Source organism: Cavia porcellus, unplaced genomic scaffold (genome assembly GCF_034190915.1).
Source record: "Cavia porcellus strain 051 isolate PalLab524CR breed Dunkin Hartley unplaced genomic scaffold, mCavPor4.1 scaffold_5, whole genome shotgun sequence".
Lineage (NCBI taxonomy): Eukaryota > Metazoa > Chordata > Mammalia > Rodentia > Caviidae > Cavia > Cavia porcellus.
The window spans coordinates 42535175-42560274 of NW_026947488.1; the positions used below are offsets into that span (position 1 = coordinate 42535175).

Genomic DNA, 25100 nt, shown 5'->3' on the forward strand with positions numbered 1-25100 from the left:
TTCTTTCAGAGTCATCTGTCCATCATTTCTTTAACAGTAGTTTAGTTTGTTTTCTTTGTTGCTGAGACCAAATATCTGATACCCAACTTTAAAGGAGTACCGAAATTTAGTTTTCTTTTTTAGTTTTCATTAGTTTTTGTTTTCAAGATTGTTCTTCTCCCTTAGATTTTTCCCACTTTGCTGTGGCTTTATGGTGTGTCGATACCTTTTTATTTAACATGCTAGATTACTTTTAGTCTTTTTGAATCTGTCAACATTCATCTTTTATCAGTTCTAGAAAATTTCTAGTTCCTATGTATTCAAATATTATCTCTCTATCATACTTTTATTCTTTTTAAGAAATCCAAATAAAGATTCAGGATTTTTTAGATCTTAATCTCTCCTTTTCTGCCTCTTGCCCTTTACTCTGTATTCCAGCTATTGTCTCTCCATAATATATTCTGGATAATTTCTTCTGAAGTTTCTTCTACCCCTCTCCTACACTGCACTTTAAAAACATACACTTTAAATGTGCTAATTATCTATTATGTTTTAATATACTTTTTAAGACATGCTAGATCATTTCTGACATGTTTCTATTTTCTGCAGAAAATTTTCAAATGTAACTCTCTTTTGATTAAATCTAACAAATTGTGTTAAAACCTGTGTCTCGTAAAGTAACTTCCAAATCTGACCCTTTAAAATTTGTTCACTTTTCTTCTTCTTTCTCTTTATTTAAAAGATTTTAATGTCCTAGTTTTTGCTCATACTATTTCGTTTCCTCAGAGTTTGGATATCTCCGACTCCATTTTTCAACTTTTGGAGAGCATTATAATGATATCTTTCCTCTTATTTAGATCTTTATTACCTCTTCCAATTACTTTTTTATGTCATCAAGATGAGTACTATTTTAACTTAATCGTGTTTGTGTGTGTGTGTGTGCACGCGCTTGTGTCTTTTTCTTCTATTTTGTAAGATATTGTGAATATTTGGCAACTTCATTCAGGATCATCTTATTTTTTTCTTCCTTTTCTGGCATAGGCATTCCTCCCATTCTTCCTGACTTAAATCTTTCTTGCCAGCCACTGATCTTTGTATTTTCCTGTCACATGCCCTTTTATTAAGCTTAGGATGGCTCTCATTAGTTACATGATCATCATCTGAGAAAAGTTCTGCCAGGGCAGGCAGTCTGACCATTCTCTATAAACTTCAGAGCTCAATTATGTATCTGGTACTAAAATTTACCATGATTTTTCTCTACTTTCAGGGCATGCTAGTGAGGCCTGGTTGGGTACAGAACAGATGGAAGGTCACTCTACATGTCTTAAGCTCCTATAATGTTCATTTCTTTGTGCCACCTATGCTTTGTCTTTGTAAAGAAAATTGGAAAAGCATACATGGAGAAAAATATTATTATCACTTTATCATCTTTTATTTCTCCTGCAAGGCCAGTGTAGCAGTCACAAAATCTTATAGAACTACAGAAATTTGGGTGTAATTGTTTCCTTAGAGTAAATATAATTTAAATTTCTATTTGACAGATAACAAAAATTCAGCCCAGAGAAAACCCAGTGATTTTATTAAGGATGCATTTTTCTTCGTGGTAATGGAGACACAAAATTCTAGACCTTGGAATCAGCAGCTGTTTATTAAAAGATTGAAACTAGAAAGATTAAGTGTGTGAAAGGTAATAAGTGTGTGAAAGGTCCTGAATTGCTGTATCTTTTCCACCTTGAATGGGTAAGTGCTAGCCACTCTTCTTAAATCACTATATCAATTTTTGAGGTAAGTTAAATAGACTTTTCTGTGTGTCCCTCATCCCATTCCAGTGTGGTGCAGAACAAGACAAAAGTACTTGGACTTTGCTCAAACATCTCCTTCTCCAAGTCTTTGTCCACAGATCCCTTGATGGACAGCAGCACCTTGCCCCTCAATGTTCAGTATTTCTTGCTTGCTTCTTCTCCATCACACATAGGATCCCCTGATCCATCACAAGTGTGTTTATTTTCTGTTGCTTCTTTTTCTCAAATCTCATAAAGAATTCAGAAAATAAACTAGAGAAGACTGGAAAATGTACCAACTAACGCTAAGGCTGTCTGGTGTGTCTGGTTTTACTTCAGAAAAACAATGAGTTCTGGCAAGAAAACCTAGATATGAAGAAGGAGAGAGAGAGAGAAGTCAAAGCAAAAGAAAGGGCGAAAAGCTTGAGTAAGTAAAAGATACCACAAAATGGTTCACTATCAAAGATGTGAGTGAGTGACTAAAGAACAGAGACCTGGGAATAGAATATTAAATAGGAGATAATCATATCCGCTAACACTTTGCTGTGATAATGCCACACAGAAAACCACTCCCAAACTCTGAATCAAAGAGTAAGATTTATTGAGCACATATATCTGGGGTAGAGACTTAGCAAGGGCTCAGTTAGATCCATTTAAATTTTCCCACATTGCTTAGTTGTTGGCTGATTTTTGATGGCCTGGGCTAGGACAGTTGGGATACAATGACTCTGCCTCTCATGCCTTATCTACTAGAAGGCTCTTAAGGGCATGTTGTCATGCTGTGACAGACGAGTATTGAGTGAGCTAGCAGAAACACACATGGTGTCTCAGAATTCAGACAGAATTAGTGCAGTAAGACCTCCTCTATTACCACAGCAAGTCATGAGACCAGCCGTGGATACAGGGATGGAGAAAAAGACCCCGGATCTTGACAGGAAAAGATTTAAACAGCATGGGTGGAGGAGAGGTAAAAGATAGGCTCCTAATCATAATCTATCATAGAAACCACAAAGATACTGTGAAATAAAGTCCAAGATTGGAAAATTCTCTACTGTCTCTTCTTAAAGGTAAGGCTCTTCCACGAGGGGCCTGGGACACATATACGTATATTTATATGTACACATACATATAGTCACTCCCTTTAATCTTGCAAATAGCTCATGACAGTGTGCTCTGCTAAGATGATGTGTGAGATGGGCTTCAAGTCCAGTAAAATGAGGTCATAGGGATAATACAACTTGGGTCTACTTAGGGTGCCATCACCAGGATGACACAGGGAACAGATGCCCACATTAGTGAGGAGCAGTCTCTGCACCTCAATTTCTAGAACTTTGTTGGCATCTTGAAACATTTGTTTTGTGTTTTAGCTTATCCCACCCCAAACTGTAGTAAGTCAAACAAACCTCCTTATTCATTAAAATAATCATGACTATTTCAGTCCAGAATCATACTGAGGGAGAAGACCCAATCATGCCCCGCATCCCCACTGTGAATGGCATCAGAACATACCCTGTAGTTTCCAGATGACCCAAACGTCAACAAGCTCCACCAGGCAACCACCAACATCCCTGGATAACCCCCTGTTTGGTACAAGGTTGGTCATTATTCAGAGAGGAGACAAACCTCTTGCGGGCCCGTTTTCCCCTCTCCTCATGCTTATTATTCTAGGTGCAGATCAAAATATATAAAAGGAAAATCCTGGCTTGCTCATCTCCTATGAGTCTGCAGGGGAATTCCACTCACACAGAACACCCTGCCCCTTCCTCTCACCTTTTCCACCCCACAGAAGAGGAGGAACTGGCCTTGGGGAAGAGCCATTTTCCTGTTCCACTGTCTGCAAGCACATTTTCCACACTGATCCTGACTTCAATTTCAGAGAGCTTCCATATCCAAAGGAGGTTGGACCAGCCCCACTATGTCCTTCCTCTTCTCATAGGTAAAATGTTTATCTGCCTGAAGGGAAATGGCAACTGCACAGGGTGACAGAGAGAACACGCACACTGTGGACTGACTGATAAACAGAGCCCATGCCCACAGCGACGGGTCATTTTCCATGGGCTGTTATCAACAGGAAATCTAACTGCAGCTAATGCAGCAGGAGATTTTTGGCCAGCCTCTTGAAACAGACTTTTGAGAGCCCTTAAGATAACTGTCGCTCACCTTCCAGACTCATTCATCATTAGCAAGCTGAAGCTATGCAGTGAGAAGGAAATGAAGGGGGGCCTTGGGATCCATGTCAAACAAATCACACTCTTGGGCTGGCACCGAACTCAGGAAACGCCAATGAGGGACAAAATGTATGCTGATGTGCCAAGTTAAATCCCAGTACTGTGATTGTATATGCGTGTGTGTGTGTGTGTGTGTGTGTGTGTGTGTGTGCATGTATGTGTGTGTCAGAGAAAGAAAGTATTTGTGTTTGTGTAGGAGAAGGGGAGGCAGAGGAGGGAAGAGGGAGAGAGAGAGAGAGGTTGTAAAGGAAGAACATGGCTCTGTGATCAAAACCTGGAGACCATAACTCTCAATTCTCTCTTTTTACTCCCATTTCAAGAGAGAATTTATTACCCTGTCTGGGGGCAATAAGAGTGAGAATGTGGGAGAGACCCCCAAAGAAATAAAGCTACAGAGCCCCCATGGTCCTGACTTCCCTAGAGAACAAGGTAGCGGTCAGATGGCTTTGCTTTCTTCTGTGCACTTTCACTGAAGTCTGGTGTGGCTGTCAGCTTCCTAAGTGCCAGCCCATTTCCAGCAGGAGTTTCCAAGTGCATCTAATTGCCCACTTTATCAACAGGCGCTATCAGGTAAATGGTGCTCCACCTCCGCTGGGCCTGCCTAAGCCTGACACCCAGGACTTGTCAGGCAATGGATCACAGAGCTAGTGACTGGGGCCACTTGCCCCGCATTCCTGCATGAGGGTGACAGTAAATTACAACATCTGCCAGGAAGATCAGAACATGGTTGTGCTACCGGATGCACCTCGGTGACACAAGGAAGGCTTTTAGGATGTGACTGGAGATGTGTTGGAGAGCTCTTAAGGGACAAAGAGTTTCGCTTCCTAGCACGAGCAGAGAGAGAGGATCCCCGGACACTGACTCTGCTCTTTGATGAGGCTTAACGATCTATGTTAGTGTTAGAGCAGATAATGTTGCCTGGCAATTCCACGGTGATCAGAGTTAAATTGAGTTCATTGCCATCCTCTCAAAGCCACTCAGAGGGGCAGTTGGCCTCATGGCCATGGTCTTGGAGGATGAAACCAACAATGAGCAAGGCTGGGTGATTATGTGATTTTGGTCATGAGAAAGTGGTACAATGTGCCAGACTTGGGCTTCAAACTGACACAAGATACATGCTTTTTACTTCACCAAGGAAGGTTTTCCCTACCTTCTTCTCATCCCAAAGTGATTTTTTTTCTTAATTGTAGGAAGTATGAGTTGTATTTTGTAATGTGTGCCTTTTAGTTCTTTATGAGATTCATAATAAAACTTAAAAAATACACAGAAAAGGAACATGCACCCCCCCCCCCAAAAAAAAAAAACAAAGAGGAAAAAATGCATTCTAATTTCAGTGAGTTTTCACAAGGAAAATCTTCAACCTTTAAATTGGGAAGGATAAAAGGAAATGATGTCATAGGCACAGATAAACTACATGCTGAACCAGCGTGGCTGAGTGACTCTAAATGTGACAATACAAATTGTTCATGAAAGGTCTACTGTTCAATAATCGAGAGTGTAGTCACACCTCCACTCGTACATGAGAGATGGGTGTCAGATGTAACAACACTATACAGAAAGTGGGCAATGTAAAAAAGAGATTTGATTTGATTCTTAATATGATGATTTCCTTGTTGACAAACTTGAGACAAGTACTTAACTTCTCTGATTAGTTTTCTCATTTTAAGATAAAAATACTTGGTGGGCCAGGCATGGTGACACACATCTGTAATCTCAGCACTCTGAAAGGCTGCAGTAGGAGGATCACAAGTTCAAGCATAGTCTCAGTCACATAGTGGCTTAGTAAGAATCTGTCTCAAAATAAAAGAAAGAAAATAGAGTAGGGTACAGCTCAAAGTGAAGGACCCAGGTTTGTTTCCCAATATTTAATAAACAAAATCTTAATTTGTAGAAAGAGCTAAATGAGAAACTAGATATTAAAATACTTTATGTATAGTTAAAATACCGTATTTTAATCTGAAATAATCCAGCATTTACTGAAATTTGTGCATGCACAAAGGAATTACAAAAAAATGTCGGCACTGATGTTGTCAATGGATGAATCTATAAGAGAAACATTGTGCACATGCATAATAGAGTATTATTCAGCCACAAAGAAGAATGAAACCTGGTAATGTGCAGGCATACAGATGAGACTGGAGGGCACCGCGCTAAGTGAAATAAACTAGGCACCAAAGACAAAAGCACTGAACATTCTTGACCATATAGGGAGCCTAAAACTGTGGGTCTCATAGAAGAGTAGAACAGTGGTCACTAAGGTTAGGAAAGAAGCAGAGGGGCAGGGAGGTTGAATGAGTGCAGTTACTTGGGTGAAATAAGTTCTTGTGTTCTGCAGCACACGAGGGCAACCATAGGTCACAGCAATTTGTACATATTTTACAGGTTACTAAAAGCCAGGAGACTGAAGTTCTCTATCTCTAACGCACACACAAAAGTGAAATATATTTAAGTGGATGAAAATGCTAACTATCCTGATTTGGACATTACATATTGTATATATGTACTAAACCATCACATTTTGCCACAAAATATGTATCATGCCAATAAAAGATACTTATTGACAAAAAGGTGAGGAAGACATTGGCATGGACAGTAGAAGGTCAAATTGTTTATTCATATATATGAATGCTTTGGTGTTCCTTTCTTCTAAAATTTATTGACTATCCACTGGGCTTAAGAAATGTACAAAATAATGATCCATATATCGTGTAGTGTGAATATATGTGTACAGATGTACACATCTATGAAAGAGCTAAATTACATTATATTTTGTTATACATTATAACAAAATACTCTCGTGATCCTGTTTAATGACAAAATTTCCTGACAGAGTCCAGAAACTTTAATATATGCACCAAAGTTTATACCTGGAACTATTTGTACATAAATTCTAATTTTTGTATAATAATGATTCAACCGATAATGGCTTGGATAATGTTTTCTCTCATTGTAGTTTCTGACACTCTTGCATATATAGGTAAATAGGTGGGTACACTGAAGTGACCAGAAAGTAGCAAAGGTGACACATCCCTATAAGTATGCATTATAAGCAGAGAGAAGGTAGTTGACCACAATTAGAAGCAGCAAAAATCTTTGAAAAGCTGTGAATGGGTGAAGCATCTTCCTTATTTCATGACAATATTTCATAACACTAATAAAATGCCATCTATGCCCAAATGCTTTGTGTAAAAATTGAAATAAAGTGGGTGGGGTTATTTGTTTAAGATTCAGTGGTTTCTTTGCTAGTCACTCTCAAATTGCTCCTGAAGTACATAGTTGAAGGCTCCATCTTTTCTCAGTTCTGTCAGGTAAACTTTCCCAAAAAGAATATTTATCATTGTTTCTGAGATACGTACAGACTACCCCATCAGGACTGAGAATTTATGTACAACATGCAGAAGTAGAAATAGTTAAGGCACAATAGTTTCTGAGCTGCATTATAAACATTCATTTGTTTGAAGTGCTACTAAAAACTCATCTGGGTTCTTAGTTAAGATACCTCATGGGCACTATTTTCATGCCAAAGCATAGACCTCCCTAATAGATCCCATGAATCCTGTCCTTTAGGACCTGGAATTTCATTGAAAACATTCCATTCCAGTCCATAACTGCTGGTGTCCTTCTTTACAGTTGTTAACACATCACCAAAAACACAATAACATGACCAGAATGGACTCTTCAGTTTTTCAAGTGGTTTGAAAAACATTGTCCTTTGATTCTTTTATGAGAGTGCCATAATTTCTTGGGGTTTCCCAGCTGCTTTTTGATTGCTGGCCCTGCCAGCCACTCTTCCCAAACAGAAACCAGGATATGTGATGGTGGTTGTGGTAAATTAATAAGAGGGGGAAAATAAACAGAAGGCTCTTTTCCCATGTGTTTTTTTAACTTTGCAAATCTGTTCACTGTACAGTTAATTTGGAGCTTGCAATGCAGGCACCCTGTCTGGCTTCTCTATTCATCATTCTCTTCTGATGTTGTTCCTTCCTTAAAGAGCCCACAAGTGGGGCTCACAGCAGGCAAGGGGATAGATGGCCTTCACCCCAGATTCCCACATTCCTCCAGGACATCTGGGCTGGATTCAGGCGAAGCAAAACTGTCTGCGATTCCTACCATCCAGTCCCATAGGTTTAATATCATCTAAATTAGTGGTAGGCGAACTTTTTCTATAAATAGTCATGTAGTAAATATTTTTGGCTTTGCAGGCCATATGGTCTGTATCACAATTACTCAGCCTTGCCTCTGTAGCATGAAAATGACCGTACATAACACATAAATGAACAAGTGTGGCCATGTTCCAATAAAGCTTTATTTATGGACACTAAAGCTTGAGTTTCATATAATTTTCATGTGTCATGAAGTACATTTTTTGTTTTGACTTTTTCCCAACCATTTAAACATGAAACAGAATTCATAACTTTCAGACCCAGACAAAAATAGACAGTGACTGCATTTAGTCTCCATGCTGTAGTTTATTAACCTCTAGTCTAAATGTCTGCTCCTTGAAATGGATGCTCAAACCAATACCTGCTTTTTGGAACCCACAGTTGATTATTGGTATTTTTACTAATTTATTCTTCAAAAACTTTCACAATCCAGTGTGAAAGTTTTGATTCTCTTGTCCCATTTGTATCCATAGCTTCCCCTCATTGGGACAAAATACAAGACACTTAAAGGAAGCAAGATTTAGTTCAAAGTTGCCTGGCTTCAAGGCAACAATGCATGGTGGAAGGGCATAGCTGAATGAAAGCTGTTCATCCCATGGCAGCCTTGAAGCAGGGGAGAGCGGAGGAGCCAGGGACAAGAATGTACTTTTTCAAGGCACACTCACAGCCACCAGCTTCCAAACCAGCCCCACCTCCTATCAGCCCATTCTGTGTCACACTCACCGATGGATGAGTTTACCAATGAGCATAGCACACCCTCAATGCAGGTGCCCTCCAAACACATAAGACTTTGGAGAGATGTGTGAGATCTAAACCATAATGCATTGCTTCTGGTGTCCCAAGTTTTCCCCATCTGAGAAAAACATTTTCATGCCTTTTGTGTAGTGTCTAGAGTAAAAAAAAAAAAAAAAAAAAAAAAAACTACTAAACATTCTTGATTGTTATTTTTTATATTCCTCATCTAATGCATCATGAAATCTTGTGGATATTGTTCCTAAAACATACCTCAAATCTGTTCAAATTCTTTTCATCTTGTCTAAACTACTTATTGTGGTCTGGATATATATATATATATAATTTCATGTGTTGGACGCTTGTTCTTCACTGTAGCCATGATTGGAGGTAAAATGCCGTGCAAGGTGACTGAGTTGGATAGGTTCTGAGGATGGGTCTCCCATGATGGTATTAGTGGTTTGATAAGAAGGCAAAGGGAGACAAAATTTTGTGTGGCCTTGTGCTCTATTGTCCCATGACGCTCTTGTGCTGTGATGTTGTGTGATACCAATAAAGCCTTCACCAGATACCAGCACCTTAATACTGGGCTTTCCAGCCTCCAGAAACAGGAATTACTCAGGCAGTGGGATTCCATTATAGAAACATAAAACTGAGATATTTTTGTGTCTATTACTTCTTTCCCTCCTAAATTCCTAAATGAAACATCCTCTTTCTGTTAGCTAAATCTTTGCAAAATGAGTTATGATTGCTTCTGACATACTAGAAGACTTTGACAAATAATGACATAGGTAGTAGAATGAGAGTTTCCATTTATATTCTCTCTTGGTCTATTTTGCTGTATAGTATCTGAAGGGAACTTGCTAAAGCACTGATTATAGGTGATCATTTTGATGGATTCCCTTTGTTACAAAAAATGATGTAAGTGTCTAATTAAATTCTGCTCCACAACAGAAAAACTACATTCTCCTCAGGTCCTCATCCCTCCAGACCATTCTCACCCTGTTCATATGCTCAGGTCAACACCTGGCCTCCTTCCTGTCCCACATAGGTCACACATTCCTACATCCATGGCTTTCCCCGTTTCTCTCCATAGGGGTCTTTCTCCAGCCCCTTACATGGCAGGCTCACTCTCATCCTTTAGAATTCTACTCCATCACTACTTCTCCAACTTACCACTCTATTCAAAGCAAGCATCCCCATCATCTTCAACCTGATTACCTCCTTCACAGCTGTGTCTCCAAATCTAACCATTTTTATTGACTTTTTTACAACAAGTTCTTTTTCCATCTTCCATACAGCATGTGATGCCTGGGACAGAGGGTTGTCTGTTAGATTCACAGTATCTATAGGAGAGATAAGAGAAAGCAGCTATATAATAAGTGTTGAATAAATTACCTAATGAACAAATTTACCAATTGAAATTTAGAGTAATCTTGTAACACAATTTTAAAAGTAAATGCAAATTTTGTCTCACTGTTTGAATGTCCACTTTGTATGCTTTGATACTGTGACTTGAGCAACTATCTCTAAGATGTTAATGTGTAATCTATTAACTGGTGATTTCTTACTTTTTTTTGTGGTCTGTATTACTTGTACCCTTGCACCACTTTGTTTTGTTTTGTTTTTTCTCTTTTTCCTTTTAAATAAATTTTATTTAAAAAGTAAATGCAAATTTTAAAATGAAATATAAATATACACTAAGAGAATTATATTAATTCTGGCAGTTTTCATCTTAGTTTTACAGCTGTTACATTTTTCAATTTTTCTATGAGAAAAAAAAATGATTTACTTTTACTTTCTGAAGCCAAAGAAATGAAAATATATTAATTTCATTCTGCTAAAATTTTTGTCTTCAATTTTCTAAATCATGCCCTTGAAATTAGGATGATTATATTAGAACATTTAATTGTTTCAATGTCTAAAGTAAACAAAGAGGGTAACATATCACCAGTATGCTGGCACTGAGAAAATCTGTTTAAGATTAACTTACCCTTAGATGGAGTTATGAGGAAGATCTGTGGGCATTCTGACTTAGAAACTGTCTCTTCTCCGTTGAGTTACAAATATGTCTATCTTATTCATTCTACATTTCTAGAAACATCATGTATTTTGAATGATAATTAAGCAACAGAAGAGACTGAGAAATGTTCATGACTGGAGGCTACGGAATGGGTTGAAATCCTGATTATTTTTTGGCTTTTGTAAGGTCACCTCTGAGCCCAAATTCTTTTTTCTGTCAGACCCCAAAGTAATTTTTCATTAGAAGATATAGCTATACATACAGATACGGAGAAAGATATACATATAGAAATAGAACATATAGAATATATATATTCTCTTTCTTTCTGCATATATGTATAATATATATTCTATATATATATTCTATAGGTATATAGAAAATTACAATGATATTTACTTAGAAATATATGATACAGTATGTAACAAAACTAAATATAACACTAAGTATATGATATATAAAGTTTATATATCATACATATTATTTTACTATTTTTTCAAGGAATAATTTCTGTGATGTAGAAATGTCTTATATATTGGATGGAAAAAGAAGGAAAAGGGAAAAGAAAAGGGAGAGAAGCAGAAAGAGAAAAGAAAGGGAGGAGAGAAGAAAAGAGAAGGAAAAGAAGAGAAAGGAAATCTATATTGAGAAGGTTCGATCATCTTAGGCTGTCATAAATTCCAGAGACAATTCACATTTCTCATTACATTCAGAATGCTTGCTAAGCACAAAAGCCAGTATTTACTGCATTTTACTGCAATGTCCAACATCTTCAAAAATCCAGCAACTTTTAGCTGCAAGACTTATACAGATCATTTCTTCTTTTCCTCAAAGCTGCACAGATTGCTTAGTATGTATTGTTTACACTAGAATGGCAAATGAAGCAGCAGCCTTGCTTTAGGACATGTCTTCCTTTTCGTGAATAAAAATGAAACGGATAAATCATAGATGAATGTTAAACCATTACTCATGTTACTTGTTATGGTTTACGTCTAAAATATGTCCCAAAATTTTCATGCGTGTGGTAGACTAACGGTCAACTTGAAACACCCAACTCAATTGAATGAGCCTCGCTCTGGGTGTGGAAGGCCCACCTGAGGATTGTTGCCAGCAATGTAAGGAAGAACTGGAGGGGAAAATGGTGCATTTCACACTGATTTCCCTGGAGAAGCTTGTCACACTGGTTTCCCTGATAGGAACTCAGCTGTTCTCATCGGAGGAGCTAGGGTCCTCACTGTTGCTGGGGATGGCTGTGCTTTTATTCAGGGAGCTCGGAGTCCTTACCCTGAGCATGGCTTCCTATCTTCAGTGCAGATCCCTCAGCCTGCTGGCACAGATCCTTCATGTCACTGGTGCAGACTTTCTAGCTTCCACTGCTGAACTTTGAGCCTTCCTAGTGCAGATCCTCAATACAGACTTTCATAAGACATTGTCGTGAGCTCTAGATCTCCAACTGGACTCATGCAGGACATTGCCATGGGATGCAGGCCCCCAGCTGAGTTACTTGGGTCTCTAGTTTGTGTAGAGATCTCATGAATCCTTTTATATTTTACTTTTTGGGTGAATATTATAAAATAATCCTATAAATTACATGTCCTGCATTAAATCTTTTCCCTTGTAAACCCTGACCACAACAATATGTCTGGAAGATGCCTGAATCATCAGGACACTGTGCTCATCGGTGGATTTATCCATTGATGAGTTCAGTAGCTGAATCTGTTGGTAGGAGATGGTTGGAAGTGAGTCATTGGGGATGTAACCTAGAAGGGTGTGACCAAGAAGGTCCCAGGCAACTTCCCTTGCTCTCTGCTTCCTAGCTTTCACAAGGTGAGTAGTTGTCCTCTGCCAGGTCCTTTCACCATGCCATTTCTAGGAGCCAGCCAAGTGGATTGAACCCACTAAAAACTGTTTGCCAAATAAATGTCTTTGTCTTTGAATATTGGTATATTTCAGATTAAAGAATCAGTCCAAGTAATACTAGAAAATATTCTGATAATTTTTTTCTTTTTCCTTTATTGTGGTCCTCTCTGAGTTGTGGGTGAGAGATAATATGTCTCAGTGATGGAAAGCGACTAGCACATTACTTTACAGTCATTCCATTGGTGGAAGATGGAAACATGGACAGAGAGTAGTGGTATCACTGAGCTGAGAATGTCTTCTCTGAGGAAACTCACTGCAATTTGCATGGCATCAAGTAAAGACTCATAATTCCTTTGCAGGAGAGGTGTGAGTAATTGGGCATAACAAAACAGTAGATCACGATAACCTGTATTTTTGCTAAAATTAAAAGAAAAAATAAGAATATTTTGTAATATTACTTGGACTGATTCTTTAATCTGAAATATATCAAAATTCAAAGACATAGCATTGCTTTCTGACATTAATGGGTCAGATCTTTTGTGTAATGGAAAATGATGAATTTTTAAGTACTGAGTGAAATAGCATAATCTGGAACACAGATGCCAATGATCGATACGGTTTCAATAAGCTGATCAGGTCGGTGGATTTAGTGTTAGGCTGATGTGCCTGGCAAATGTTGATCATCATTCTCCTTAGACAGGAGGCGGGCTCTCACAACTGTGGTCAGCATAATTGCATTGAGCCCTAGGCTAAAGGATTTTCAGTCTCCTTTAGTCAAACCACAATATATTGATTAAATATTTAAATATTTGAGTTTATTAGATTTGAGGCACCCAGAGTTACCAGGCTTCAAAGTTAACAGATTGAATACGTCTTTGCATGCACTCAATCATCAGAAAATCACAGAAAATTATCTTTCCTTCATATTACTCATTTTGTCATCATAAAAATTAAATAACTTATTTTAGCTCTGCAAGTGGTACCTCTCTCATTGGTCAATATTAGAGCCTGGGTTTATTCTACTAGACACGAAATATGCCAAAAGATACAAAGTTTCCATTAGATGGGATAATGTATTCTGAGATCTGTTGTAAAATATGGTGATTATACTAAATAACAATGAATTCTGCACATGACAGTAGACCTGAAATGCTATCTCCACAGCTGAACATGTGAGATGAGAGATATGTTAATTAGTTTGATTTATTCATTCCACTACAATATATATATCATAATGTGTGTATATATATATATCAAAATACATGTATTGTGTAAATATATGCAATTTTATTTAATTATAACTTAATAAATTATGGGAGTATGAAATAGGTATTCTTATTCTCATTTTTAAATAAAGAAATTGACATTCAGAGAGTTAAACCTTGTCCCATGGCCCTGAGTAAGTAGAAGACAAGCATGGTGCCCGAGATTTGACACGAAGACCAAGGGAGTAGCCTAACTTGGTACTTCAGGGTCTCTACATTCCACAATGGTAGAAAGGTGGAAACCTAAATAATTCTATCCCAGAAAAGTAACAGAATTTTGTGTGCAGATGTAATCAAATAATTTTCCTTCAGAGAATTCATTTTAGCAAATTCTCTTTTTATTGTTGCTGACGTGTTTCTCTCTCTCTCTCTCTCTCTCTCTCTGTATGTGTGTGTGTGTGTGTGTGTGTGTGTGTGTAGTATCTCAGTTCGGTAGACAATGCAATTCCATTATCCCAAGTTAGTTCGAACTCTTAGTTAAGAATGAGAAATTATGAAACAGATTTTTGAGACACAACTGGTTTCTTAATTCAGTCTAATAGTAATTTACTGAGCAAATTAACAATCCACTTCAATAATAACTAGCATGCTGGATATAGATTATAAGGACTAGATAGAAAATGAACTTCACGTAGAATTAGGCATTCTCAGCTGTGAGCAACTACAAAAGCATGAAAGCACATGTGAAATATTTATGTTCAAAGCAGTTTGCTTTGCATTTGGGTGCAAGGCAATTAAACACATGCAAAAAACCCACAGAAAAGGCACTGAGAATTACACATGAGAACTGACCACCTTGTCTGCCTTCCTGTCTCACCGTTGCCCAGTTCCCTTGCCCCAAAGTCATCAATTTCTCACTGAGATGCCTAGAAATAAACCAACACATTAATGGAAGTTATTTCTGTTATACCAGCAGAATATGGAAGACAGATAAGCAGTTGAGGATCTTTTCTACACTTTCCTATGTTTCCCAAGGTGTCATCAAGAGTTGGGAATAGGGGAATCAAGATAAGAATAAAAATCTTAAGAATCAGAAGTGCTTCCAAGCATTTCTATGCTGCTTGAGTCTCTGGAACCTTAATATTTTTATTTTTTAATACTCATTCCAAAATTTCACAGAGCTAAAGAAGGGAAGCTGTTAGTCTCCATGGGAAGTACAAAGGAAAAAGTTCACTTTTTAGTTGACAATCCAAAGCAAAATTTAAAAGAAAAACAGCTTCCAATCTCAGATAGTTTGGCCCTGAGGTAAAAATAAATAGAAATGTGACTAGGAAATTTATTGTTACTAATATGTATCAGGTTCTGAAAATATCAAAGTAAACAGCATAAATACTATTTTATGGCTTCAGATGTCCTTAAAATTCAATGAGCAGACTAAAACATAATGAATAATCCACTTGCTGAAACAAGTTGAAAACTGTCTTTTGTACAAACCCTTCATTTAATTATTAATTCACCAAAACTTACTTTTTATGAATGACTTCTGTGTGAAATGCAGTAGATTGATTATAAAAAATGATCAAGGGGGAAATGAAAATTAAAAATGATGTGATATAAGTTTAACTGGAAGATTGAAATTTTATAAATCAAGCACAATACCAATTTATAGAAAAACTGTGGAGCAACAAATCCTCTCCCTCTTTGGTAACATGAACACAAACTAGTATGGCCACTGTAGAATAGTTCGATATTTCCTTCCCAGTACTAGCTCTGCTAGGTATTTATTTGCAAATGTTTAGAACAGCTTCTTTCACAATCAACCAAATAGAAAGCAACCATGAAGAATGGACAAGAAAGCTGTGTGACATCCTCCATGGAGTGGATTAATACAGATAAAATGAGTGAACTTTCAGCCACAAAACACAGGGATGAGTCTTTACTGAATATTGCTAAGTGAGGGAACTCAGCCTAACAGGCTACACATTTATGACTGCATTAATGTAACATTCTGGGGAATATAAGACTATAGTCTACAGAGGCAAGAGAAGGATTGTTGGTAGCCAATGGTCCTGGTGAGAGGAAGCTTGAATAGATGAAGCCCTAATACACAACAGGAAGTACAAAATCCGTATATCTCAGTAGTTTTTTGTTTTATTTGGTTTTTTGGGGGGGTGGGTTTTTTGTTTGTTTGTTTGTTTGTTTTGTTTTTTGGTACTAGGGATCGAACTTATGACCTCACATTTGCCAGGCAGGTGTGTTTGCCACTAAGCTAAATCTCTAGCCCCTCCTCAGTTTAAACTGTTTTCCAGTCTTGGCTATTGAGTTCACACTTGCACATCTTTGAAATACGTCAATCAAGACAATGTTTTCTTTGTTTTAATTTTTTATTTTAGACTTTACTCAATTTTCTCCATCCAAAAAGTTGCAGGCTCAGTTTTTATATTTTGCTAGTCCTGGACTCAGCCATTACTCCAGCTACTTTTCTTTTCTTAGACACTAGTGTAACAAATAGAGAGCTGGATGCAAGGTGAGCTCTTTACCATGGGAATATTATTGCTACTAAGCCCTCTACCCTGAGAAAACAAGAAAATAGAAACAAACCAACATATGTGGATATTTTTATATGTAAATATTTCTATATGGCATGATTTATATCTGTACTAAGCTATGCATGAGTTCATCCTGAGAGTTCCAATGCTATTACTGCATGGATCACTTTCTCTTCCTCTGTTTGCTCATCTGTAACTTCATGTCTCACCAATAAGAAATCTTGCTTCTCTCACCACTTCGTTAACTGTTCAATTCTATTATGCATGTATATTGTTTTGAAAACTGTGATCACATCCACCTGTAGGAGACAGCCTTATCTAGTAGAAAGCCACGCTTATGGAAGATTGTTTTGCCTTTATTCTCATGTCTGAAGTTATTAGATTGGTTTCCTCTGTTCCTATGAGTGAGATTGTTTCATACATTTGTGTAATAGTTAACTGACTGTGCCAACTTGAGTGAGAAACACCTAACTAAATTCGGGATAGTTCTGGGTATGGAAGACCCACTCCAGGGAAGATGGTCTCCAGAATGACATAAGAGGAAAACGAAGAAGGCAGGCTTGCTTCTGCTTCTTTGGACAAGCTCCAGTCTTCGCCTTCACTTGGACCTCATCTGCTGGCTTCCAGTGCAGATGCCTCAGCCTCCTGACACAGCTCACACAGGACACCATAGTGAGCTGCAGGCCTTCAACTGGCTCCTTCGGCTCTCCAGCACGTAGGTGGGCCTTTGCATCATTCCACATCTGACTCATTGGATAGTCACTGTGAGCCAATCTTGTACACTTTATATATTTGTATATTTTGCATTAAATCTATTTCTTTAGTAAGCCCTGACACAATTTGTAAAACAGATTGTCACTTTTGAATTCTATACCAGTATCATCTAACCTCCTAAATTATTTTTTTCTGTTTAAATTTGTCTACATTAGGATTCAGTTTTTTCCTTCCATATGAGAATACAAAGTCTAAAGAAGAGCTTCTTCTTTGTTTTCCAATTCTGAATTGAGAAGGTACATGGACCAGGCCCAAATCAATTTACATGAAGAGTGAGCAAAATATCAATGTTTGTGATTTAAGCCTTTGAAATATACTGGTAACTTTCTTACCATAGCAATACTTATTAATACAACTTCTACTTGCATATAACATGTGAATGGTTAAGAAAAGGTCATGAAGCCCAAGTATAAAATAGTAAATAAATCTACATTCAACTGAACTGAACTGTCTTCTTTTAAAGTTGTGTAAAAAGTCACTGGTTTGAACTAAAGATGGCCTGTATGATTATACACTGTATGTTTCACTCTACAATACTGATACTTTCTTACTAGTCTTTGAAAACATCTATCATTTATTTATTTGTTTATTAATTTGTTCTTTAGTTTTTATTGTAATATTTAGGTGGAAAATCAGGAGGGAAAAAAACAATGATAGTATCACTTAAACGTTGCAAAAACAAAAAACAAGCTTGAAATTTAGGAGTAAAATGGAGATCAGGTGTGCAGTATTTGCATGTGTAAGTCCCCAGAATAAAGCTCCAGCACTATCAATAAAAACAGAAAAGAAAACAAAATAAATTTTAATTATATATCATTGATTTAGTGGTTATACATGGATAATGCAAAATAAAACAAAATTAGTTTTCTCACTTCAAAAGTCCTAGAAATTTATTGAATGATCAGTGTTTATCTGCATGTGACAAACCACAGTGAATCTCAGAAAACTGGAGGTGTGGTGGGGTTTCCATGTGAAAATTTGCATTTCAATGAATTGACATCCTTTGTAATTTTTGTTACATTACAGCTAGAGTTGTCAGTTTGGGAGACACTGAGTTTAGTACTGGAATTGTAAGCCATAGGAAATTATCTGATGTGTTTAAGTGTTCTTTCTGATATTATTTTAAAGCAATCTTCAAGAGCAGCTAACCCTAACCCTAGCCCTAATCCTAACCTTACATTCTCAAAGAGAAGGACTATGGAAACTAATTCCCTGTGAGTGGCTATGCCAAAAGAAATACACCAAACTAAGTCATCACACTTCTGTGGAAAGAGCCTAATCAATCTGATTACACTGCAGTGCTAGAAGGGGAAGGAGTCTGACTTCCTCCACTACAGACTCAGCAAGTTTACAATGGAGTGGAAAATCTCAAGGACCATAGAAGGGAAACTGGTGAGAATCAGTCTGCAGCATTACTGCTAGCCCCAAATGTTGGCAATATGAGAATGGCAACTGAAATCTTTGGGATTATATTGTTGGGGATCCAGAGACACCAATTAATTCTTTGAGGGATTCTTTTGAGGGATAGCCTTCCCTCCAGACCCCAGGGAGGGAAAACCTGAGCGATGACTTAGGTTGTTATAAACAATGTCTTTGTAGATTAGTATGAATTCTATATTACTATCTCATAACTGCACACTTCCTAGAATTCATAGTCAGGCCAGAGGCCCAGAATAAGCACATATTGAGCGTCAGAGGATGGTGATTTAAGAGAAACATGAGGTTCTCTTTCACTGATCTTAAGGGTATGCCACCTCTTTGTTTTGTGGGAACAGACTCAGAAACCTGGTATATAAAAAGATATCTTGGGCAAGACCTAACCAAGCATTTGAAAATATTACAAAGGTAAGAAGGATTGTCATTTCCTAGGAAGCTATAAAAGCTATAATAAGTGAACCACTTCTGGCCAGCAATAAGGAAAGAAGTCACTAGATATCCATGAGAAAAATGTGAAAAACTGTTCATCATCTCTGGCCATCATAGAAATAAAAATTAAAGCAATGCTAAGATTCCTTCTCACACAAGAAAGATTTGCTATCAAGAAATAAAAAGTAACAAATGCTGAGATGGTTCTAATAAAAATACTCCTATATAGTCATTGGGAATGTAAACTCACTCAACCATTATGGAAATAAGCATGGACATTTCTCAAAAAATTAAAATTAGAAATACTATAGGATCTAGCTATTACTCTTCTAGATATCATCCCTAAAGATTTTAAGATAACATACTCTAGTGATTCATGCATAGCAATATTTACAGCAGAACAATTTATAACAGCTAAATCCTGGAAGCAGCCTGTACACCAATCAAAAGATGACTAAAAAATAAAATGTGGATCCATATACACATAATGGAATACTACTCAGCTATAAAAAGAACATATTGGAGACATTTGTAGGAAAATGAATGCACCAGTTTTGAAAACTGTAAACATCTATAATGTTGAGTGAAATAAATCAGATACACAAGCTTATGTACCATGTAGTATCTTTCATTTGAGTGAGGCAAAGTACAAAGAGATTAATAATGGATGGATAGGAGACAGAAGATAGATCTCTTGCAAATAGGGGGGGTTCAAGAGGCTAAGGAAAGGAGTAAAAGGGAGGAGAAGGAAAATAAATAAAATACAGATATGTCATGTTCAGAAACCAATAGCCTCAATGAATATAAACATTGCATGCCTTAAAGCTGAGCTAAGATTATGATATCAACAAGAATGAAAATGAAGAAAAGGGAAATGGGAGAAGATTTAAAGGGAAATTGTATTATGGAAATGTACTCACTCCTCAAAATGATCATAAGCTGCATGTACTGAAAACAGGTGCTAATAAACAATTTTTAAAAATAAATAAGTTCTGAGACTTTCGGGAGAACATGGCAGACAAATAACAGCAGCCACGGAGGCTCTCTGAGATTACCAGTTTAGAATCCAGGAGCGGTGCCATGTGAGGAGTCCTATGCAAGGGGAAATGTACCCTGCCGACCCAAGAACGAAGTAAGCTGAGAGAAACCAACTGGAAATGCAATCTTGATGCTATAACAGGAACAGATAAATTCTCAGTGCAGAAGCTGGATCCCGCGCCATTGGAAGCCACGATTTGAATTTCCTGCTGCCGATACTGCGTCCCAATCCCTAGGCAGGGAGAGAGATGCGCGAAAGCTCTGAGAGCTGGAATCAACAAACCAAATGGCATTGAGAGCGGGACTGGCAGGGAGCTCTGCATTGACCTGTGGTGAGTGAGAGAAATGGGGACCCTTTCATAGACTAGGAGGCTCCAACAGAGGACACTCTGGGAATGAGTAGACTAGTCAGAACAGGGCCCTGCAGTGACTTTAGTCGCATATTCCCCTCTCAAGCGGGAGTGGTGGGGAGCACTTGGCCTGGTAACGCCGCGGACTAAGATCCAGTAGGCTAGCCCAAATCAGGTCCCTGCACCTGTAGGTGCACCCTAGCAGTGAAACATTTAGTAGGTTGACCTGGAGGGGTGGGCCCAGCAGAGGCTGCCCAGGTCTGTGTCTCCCTAGTATGCTGCAGTGGGCGGGAACACCTAGCCGGCAGATTCAAACAAACTGTAACAGACAAAGAGAAAAAAACAAACTGGGCTTCCTACATACGCTTGTATGGAAGGAACAAAAGTATGGGAAAAGGGAGCAACAAGAAAGGGTCCTCAGTCCCCAATCCTGAGAATACTGATCCAGGAAAGGTAAATACAAAAGAGAATGAAGACAGAAAACATGCAATATCAGACACGGCACCTATAGATATAAAGCAGTATCTCCGGAGCCTCATAGACAAGTTCAAAAATGAAGTATTTAATGAAATAAAGCAAGAAAAATAGTTAGAGAAATGCTAAGCACCACCCAAGAAAAAACAGATGGTGGAATGGAAGAATAGAAAAAAAAGGGAGAATTGTTTGATGGAGAAAATAGAGAAAACATAGAATACGTGAAGCAGGTTCACAGAGATTACCAGGAAACTAAAAACTCTATTGAAAGCTGGCATAACAGCTTGAAAGAAACTAAGGATAGACTATCAGAACTGGAGGACAGATTTGTAAGGTGGGAGCATGAAATGAAAAACTTCTTAAAAATAACGAGAAAACAAACAGCAATAATACAAAGACTAGAAGATGATAAGAGGATCTATAACTTAAGAATTGAGAACATAAAAGAAGAAGTAGGGACTCAAACAAATGGACTACAAAAGCTATTCACAGAAATAATCCAGGAGAATTTCCCTAATTTAGCAAAAGGTAAAGATACTCAGATGTATGAGGCATACAGGACCCCAGCCACCTACAACCCAAACAGAGCTACACCCAGGCATATAATAATCAAAATTCCAGAAATCCAATATAAGAACAGAATGTTAAAAGCCATCAGAGATAAGAAACAGATCACTTACAAGGGAACACCCATCAAATTACAGCAGACTTCTCAGCACAAACCATCAAATCATGAAGAGCGTGGGGGGAAATAATTCAAGCTTTGAAAGATAATAACCTCCAGCCAAAATTGATATATCCTGCACAAGTGTCCCTAGAAATTGATGGAAAAACAAGGTGCTTCCAGGATAAAGAGGAACTAGGGGAATTTGCAACCACCAATTCAACTCTCCAGAGATTACTGCAGGATATTCTAAAAATGAAAAATACCAAGATTCCCGAAACAGTGGCAGAGCGGCCACAATGAATGGAGCAGAAAGCGAAATGAAGAGGACAAACTGACAACTAATGACAGAAAAAGAGCTCAACAGAAATGAGGCAGAGAAGGTTGGATGGTAGGAACAGCCATTTTGGAGAAAACAGGACATCATAATAGGTAGTGCTGATTTAATATCCTCTTGTTTTGAAGTTCCATCAAGCTTTTGTTCTTCTGTCTCCATCGGTTTTAACATGTTGTATCTTACTGGATTTTATTATATGTGATAATATAAACAAAAACTTTTATAGATGAGATTATACAGAAACCATTGTTCATTTTCTGTTAGTTGATTCTAAATACCCTGTAATACTGTCATTCTCTTGAATGGTTTTACATTGTCTTGATATGTTTGATGCTACGGTATATGAAATTATACCCAAAGATTTTAAGGGAAGAGACACTATGGTAACTACTATTATGTCAAGATAATCTTGTGGTAAAACACTATTTTGCTTAAATGGCTATGTTTTGACTTGCACTGTTTTGTTGTTATGCCCTCTTTTTTATCTCAATCTCCTTTTGATTATCTACTTTTTCATTTTTATTCTTTTTAATTAAGGGAAAATAAATAAAAAAATAGCAGGATATATTATAGCAACCCACTTTGATTATTTCCTATTAACTTTATTTGAAACTCTGTATTGCTCTCACCATCTTGTTTTGACTGATTTTCCTCTATTCTGTTATGCTAGGTAGTACCAAGTTTGAAAGTATAGGCAACAACTATGAAGACAATAAGATTCATTGTGACGCTCATTCTGATTGACTATTATCTTCTTTTGAAGTCCTCTAATGTCTCCAATGTTTTGGTTTTATTGGTCTTATTCTTTACTGTTTTGTTCAATTTTATTATAACTGATGATATAGGCAATTCTTTTTAAGATAACAAGAGGCATTATGGTAACCATTGTTGATCACCTTGTATTTTGTTTTTATATTATGTATTACGTCCATCCTTTTGATTTGACTGACTCTGTCCTGGAATGTCACATTTGGTTTTACTTTCTTCAAAAACAAAAAAGTAATAAGAACGGTGGGAGTAATAAAACCCAAAATGTGTGATTGTCATTGTACAAAAGAAAGGAAAAGAAAGTTCTCTAAAAGATATAACTGCATATATATTTAAGTGTATAAGATAGATAACCATATTACTGAGTTTTGTTGGATCATTGAACAAAACTGTTTGCAGTCTCACTGTTTGAAAGTCCCCTCTATATGCTTTAATTTTGTAACTTCAACAACTATTACTAAGATGACAATATGTAATTAACTAGTGATTTCCTACTGTTCATTTTTTCTGAAATTCTGAATAACTCGTACCCTTTTTCTGGCTTTTTTTTTTCTTTTTTCTCCTTAAATAAAATTAAAATAAATAAATAAATAAGTTCTAGTGAGTGCCTGTCCTTGAATAGAATACATACCTTCTGATATCAGGGGGGTCTCCTTGGTCCTCAATTCAAACCCTCAAAACAGTTTGAGACTGGAGCACCGACATGGATGATTGCATGGGTAACCTAAGATGACCCAGTGCAGATAACAGAATCACCCCAGGACATCTGAACATTTTTGCATTGCCCCCTTTACACCATCCATTGTAAGTTTTGGGCTCAGTGGTTGAGCAATCCATGAAGACCGGTTTGAATTAAGAACATTCAGAATCCACAACTGCAATTAGATCTTGGTCCATTTGTGCCACCCTTAATATGTCTATATAAAGATAAATAATTATAAGACAAATAATATGTGTGCAAGAGTGTTCTGAAACCTCTAAGAATGCTGCCTTCGACATTGTTTTTGAAAACTGTAAACATTAAATTCTTTATCTGAAAAATCACTTTGAAGTTATCTCCACTTTGCTGATGCAGTATGTCATTTGTTCACCCATGTGATCATGTAGCAATGAGACAGCTCATTAATCTTGGTGACATCTCTGTGAATTTTATCTCCATAAATCACTGAGCTTGTGTTTCTGAAACTGTAGAAGAAGTTAAATCTCATCCATGATTTCACAAATTTTTAGAGAGACTGGAAGGAAGAGTCTCTGATGTGTAAAGTTAAATGTATCTCTATAGCAAGCTAACTGAAGCTCTTAACCAGAAAGCAGCGGTAAGGTAATGATCTACCTGAGAAAAAAGGCAGTCAAGACTGAATCACAATGACTTAGCAATGGGAATGACCTCAGTCTAATCACATAATACTCACTATTGTGCTCTGGCTTAGTAAGAGGCAAAATTCAGGAAGCACATTCCATTAGACTAAATAAAGCTTCAATCATGTGTAAAATTTCCAACTTGAATAGGCAGCCATCCTATCACTCATCGGGCTTGATGCATTTAATGGGTGTAATTTCTTCCTCATATTTCTATGTGTTTATTGTTTCATTTTTATTGTAGGAATTTGGGCACTTTATTAAGGTTATTATTTTCTGCTAAGCCTTGGCTTAAGTAAATACAGCCCTACAAGGTATACATGCAAATATGTTTCCTTTAGATTGTCAAAAGAATGGGACAATCTGATTCAACTTAACTATGAGATTAGAAGAAAGAAAAAGTGAAAAAAAAGAGAAAAAAACACTACTAAGCACTAAGCCAATGTAACTTGAAATGTATAAAAATAATTTTGAGGAAATTGCAAACAGTGAATTTCACTATTTCAGAGATTTTTATTAACTAGATACATGACAGGAGAAGGAAAAATGCATTTTAAAGACTACTCATAATTTTTATTATCTTGATTTAGCTAAACCTTAAATTACTTAAAAGAAAAATGTTCCTTTTGTTCTATGAAAATCAGTTGTATGAAACATTGAATATCAGAAACATTCCCTGAAATATTTTAATTGCAAGGTCCAATAGCATCTATCAGAACTTCAGAGCTGCACAGTTTCTGAAGATTTTATGAGCTAAGCTTCAGTCCTAAGCAAGTGCTCATCAAGCATACTCATACAGGGCCAGCTGTAACCCTATATACTCTGGTAGATTTTCCAAGATAATGATATGCCACATATGAATAAAAAACCTAGAGAAAATCACCCAAAACTGTATCCAAGACCATGAGCAACTGAGACTGAAAGATGGCTCACTTTGTTGTGTATAGAAACAA

General features: G+C 37.2%; 1 long non-coding RNA gene across 1 annotated transcript in view; it reads right to left on the reverse strand.

The window, feature by feature from the left end:
• Nucleotides 1-10116: 10116 nt before the first annotated feature.
• The window catches only part of LOC134476051 (uncharacterized), a 38424-nt gene continuing 23440 nt past the window's right edge, over nt 10117-25100 (reverse strand). Inside the window, exon 2 of the long non-coding RNA XR_010047491.1 lies at nt 10117-10229. This is a non-coding gene — a long non-coding RNA (uncharacterized LOC134476051). The remainder of the gene's footprint in view (nt 10230-25100) is intronic.